This window comes from Diceros bicornis, chromosome X (assembly GCF_020826845.1).
Source record: "Diceros bicornis minor isolate mBicDic1 chromosome X, mDicBic1.mat.cur, whole genome shotgun sequence".
Taxonomy (NCBI): Eukaryota; Metazoa; Chordata; class Mammalia; order Perissodactyla; family Rhinocerotidae; genus Diceros; species Diceros bicornis.
The window spans coordinates 21,256,025-21,260,734 of NC_080781.1; the positions used below are offsets into that span (position 1 = coordinate 21,256,025).

Consider the following 4,710-nt stretch of genomic DNA (forward strand, 5'->3'; position numbering starts at 1 on the left):
TCTAACCCTTTTTCTTTTCCACTGCTATGAGACTCTTTCACATGTATAAATAGCTGGTATACTGGCTGGAATGAAGGGTATATTTGAGGAATTGAAGCTGGGTAAATGGTTTGGGGCCAGCTTATAGAAAAGGCAAAAGGGCTGGAAATTTCACTATGCTAAGAGAGCCCCCGAAATGTGGTTTCTTATGGAAGGTTAAGACATTTTGGGGGAATTAAGTAAAAAGGAAGTGTTAAAATTGTCTTTTGTAAGCAAATTAAAGATGAAACAGAACAAAGCCAAAGAAATCTTGCACAACATTAAAAAAGTTAGTAAATATTGTTTATTGAATTTTGCCTTTAAATTTCTGTATATTCCCATGCTTCAAAATTCAGGACAATATAAAATGGTATACATTCAGGATCTGTGTTCCCACCCCTGTCCTTGTCTTCCCTAACCCCCACCCTTGCCCCTGTGAATGACCACTTATTTTGGTTTCTTATTTGTTCTTCCAGTATTTATGCTGCTACAAATATATTTTATTTTCTCCTCTTTCTTACACAGAAGGTAGTGTGCTATATGCGCTGTTCTATACATTACTATACTATACTATACATTAATAGTATATGGTGGGAATATTTCTGAATAAGTACACAGAGAGCTTCCTGATTGCATAGTCATTTATCGTGTGAATGTACTATACTTTATTGAATCAGCATCCTCTTGTTGGACACTTGGATTGTTTTCAATCTTTTGGTATTACAAACAATGCTCCAAGAAAATAATCTTGTACACATGTTATTTCTTCTATGTGCAGGTATACCTGTAAATGAATTCTTGGAAGTGGGTCTGCTCGGCTAGAGGGCAAATTTATTTGTAATTTTGATAGATAGTGCCAAATCATTTTTCATAGGAGTTTTACCATTTTGCACTCTAATCAGCCATGTATAAATTACCTTCACAGCCTTGCCAACAGACTGTGTCTGTTGTCAAATTTTTGGATCTTATGAGTGAGATTGAGCTTATTATCACATGTTTAAGGGTCATGCATTTTCATCTGTAACTAGACATGTCTTTTGTCCATTTTCCTATTGGGATATTAATCTTCTCAATTCCAATTTCTAGAAGTTTTTTTTTTTTTAACATAAAATGGAGATTAGCACTTAGTGGCATGATTCAAATAAATTCCCTAATATTATTTGTCTTTCGACTTTACACACTTTCTTTCCATGAAAAAATTTTTATTTCATTGACTTTTATCTTTTCTTTTAGGCTTTAGGACTTTAAGTCATAGTTGGAAAGGCCTTTACCATGCCAAGGTTATAAAGCAATTCTCTTACATGTTCTTCTAGCACTTGAATGGTTTTAAAGCTTATTAAACATTTGATACACTTAGAGTTTATTGGTGTACTATGTGAAATGTAGATCCAACAGTTTTTTGATAGCTGCCAAGATATCTTGTAGTGCCAGTACCTCTTCATTCTTCTCTTTTAGAGTTTTCTTGGTTATTCTTGCTTCATTTTTCCATGTAGACTTTAGAATCAGCTTGTTTACTTCATAAAAGATCTATTGTGACAACATGGATGGACATCGAGGGTATTACACAAAGTGAAATAAGTCAGAGGGAGAAGGTCAAATACCGTGTGATTTCCTTCATTAAGTAGTAGATAATAACAATAAACAAACACATAGAGACAGAGATTGGATTGGTGGTTACCAGAGGGGAAGGGGGGAGGGAGGAGGTCCAAAAGGATAATGCGGCACAGGTGTGTGGTGATGGGTTGCAATTAGTATTTGGGTGGTGAACATGATGTAATCTATGCAGAAATAGAAGTATAATGATGTTCACCTGAAATTTATACAATGTTATAAACCAATGTTACTGCAATAAACAAAAAATTTAAAAAAAAGAAAACGATCTATTGACACGCCGCCCATGGCCGCCTCACACGTCCGTGCCTGCTGCAGCGAGTTGTGTGCCGCTGCGCTCGCCACCACAGGCCTCGGGCCCCACCTGGGCCGCCGGCTCCTGTTGGCCGCCGCCACCCAGGCCATGCCGGCTCGCAGTGAGCAGCCCGAGGTCTTCTACAACCAGATCTTCATAAACAGTGCGTGGCATGATGCTGTCAGCAAGAAAATATTCCCCAGCATCAATCCATCCACTGGGGAAGTCATCTGTCAGGTAGCTAAAGGGGACAAGAAAGAAGAAGACAGGGCAGTGAAGGGTGCCCAGGTGGCCTTCCAGCTGGGCTCCCCCTGGCGCCGCATGGATGCATCCGACAGGGGCTGGCCGCTGAACCTCCTGGCTGCTCTGATTGAGCGGGACTGGACCTACCTGGTAGCCTTGGAGACTCTGGATAACGGCAAGCACTACGTCAACTCCTGCCTGATGGATTGGATACCTACACTACTCAAATGTCTCTATAGCTTATTATGCCGGCTGGGCTGATAAGCACCGTGGGAAAACCATTCCCATCTATGGGGACTTCTTCAGCTACACCTGCCGTGAACCTGTGGGGGTGTGTGGACAGGTCATTCCGTGGAACTTGCCGCTCTTGATGCAAGCATGGAAACTGGGCCCAGGCTTGGTGACTGGAAACATGGTTGTGATGAATGTGGCTGAGCAGACTCCACTCACCATCCTCCATGTGGCCAACTTGATTAAGGAGGTTGGCCACCTAATCCAGGTTGCTGCAGGAGCAGTAACCTCAAGAGAGTGACCCCGGAGCTGGGGAGAAAGAGCCCCAAAAGCATCATGTCAGATGCTGATATGGACTGGGCTGTGGAGCAGGCCCACTTTGCCCTATTCTTCACCCAGGGCCAGTGCTGCTGTGTGGGCCCCTGGACCTTTGTGCAGGAGGATGTTTATACCGTTTGTGGAGCTGAGCGTCACTGGGCTGGGTCTCATGTAGTCGAGAACCTCTTTGACAGCCAGTCCGAGCAGGGGCTACAGGTGGATGAAACTCAGTTTAAGAAGGTCCTTGGCTATATCGAATTTGGGAAAGAGGAGGGGACGAAGCTGCTGTGTGGTGGAGGGGTGGCTGCTGACCGTGGCCACTTCATCCAGCCCACTGTGTTAGGAGATGTGCAAGATGACATGACCGTGGGGCCGGCCCTGTGGCATGCATAGGGGTTAGGTGCGCGAGCTCCGCTACTGGCGGCCCGGGTTCGGATCCCAGGCGCGCACCGATGCACTGCTTCTCCGGCCATGCTGAGGCCGCATCCCACGTACAGCAACTAGAAGGATGTGCAACTATGACATACAACTATCTACTGGGGCTTTGGGGGGGAAAAAAGGAGGAGGATTGGCAATAGATGTTAGCTCAGAGCCGGTCTTCCTCAGCAAAAAGAGGAGGATTAGTATGGATGTTAGCTCAGGGCTGATCTTCCTCACACACACAAAAAAAAAGATGACATGACCATGGCAAAGGAGGAGATCTTTGGGCCAGTGATGTAGATCCTGAAGTTCAAGACCATAGAGGAAGTCATTGGGAGAGCCAACAATTCCAAGTACTGGCTGGCTGCAGCTGTCTTCACAAAGGACTTGGACAAGGCCAGGTATCTGTCCGGAGCCCTTCAGGCTGGTGCTGTGTGGGTCAACTGCTATGATGTGTTTGGGGCCCAGTCACCATCTGGTGGCTACAAGATGTCTGGGAATGGCAGGGAGCTGGGAGAGTATGGTCTACAGGCATACACTGAAGTGAAAACCGTCACAGTCCAAGTTCCTCAGAAGGACTCGTAAAGAACTACGCCAGCTTCCTTACTCATCCAGTGATGGCAAGTTCAATGAGATCAGCAACAAAACCAAGAAAAATGACCCTGCGTGCTAAAAGTCTGAAAAGAGAAATTCTCCCACAAAATCTCTTGGATCAAGAAATTTGAATCAATAGATAGGGTGGGCGTGGGGTGAAGAGTACTACTAGCTTTCAGGGTGATTTTTCAAAAATAGATTCCAATGTCTCATCTTGTTCATCTGATACACTTCTGTAACTTGCCTTTATGGGGGAAGAAAAAGCCATTGTTTAAAATTGTATTAACATTGAGGCAACTAGTGAGAGCTAGTGACTTGCTTTGTATTCTGGACTAAAACATTAAAAACAATGCTGCCCTGGGGCTGGCCCGGTGGTGCAAGCGGTTAAATGTGCATGCTCTGCTGCGGCGGCCCTGGGGTTCGAAGGTTCGGATCCCGGGCGCGCACTGCCACACCACTTGGCAAGCCATGCTGTGGTGGCGTCCCGTATAAAGTGGAGGAAGATGGGCACGGATGTTAGCCTAGGGCCACTCTTCCTCAGCAAAAAAAAAAAAAAAGGCAGGATTGGCAGATGTTAGCACAGGGCTGATCTTCCTCACACACACACACACAAAAACAACAATGCTGCCCTTCAAAAAAATCTATTGATATTTTTATGAGGATTGTATTAAACTTATAGATTAATTTAGGGTAAATGATGTATTTATAATGCTGAGTTTTCCTTTCCAAGAACATGGTATATCTTTCCATTTTTCAAGTCTACTTTTGTTTCCTTTGAGATTATTTCAAAGTCATTCTCATATAGGTTTTGTACATTTCTTGGTAAGTTTATTCCCAGGCGTTTTATCCTCTTTGCTGCTCTTGTGTACAGGGTCTTGTCCTCCATTATGTTGACTTATGGTTGTTGTTTTGTGTGTAGGATAACTGTTGGTTTTTGTGTGTTAATTTTATACTCCACTTTCATTCTGTTTGTTTTCCAG

The 4,710-nt window shown here is 43.9% G+C and overlaps 1 pseudogene; it reads left to right on the top strand.

The window, feature by feature from the left end:
* The first annotated feature begins 1,915 nt into the window (after positions 1-1,915).
* On the top strand, positions 1,916-3,750 carry LOC131400834 (aldehyde dehydrogenase, mitochondrial-like; annotated as a pseudogene).
* The last annotated feature ends 960 nt before the right edge of the window (positions 3,751-4,710 follow it).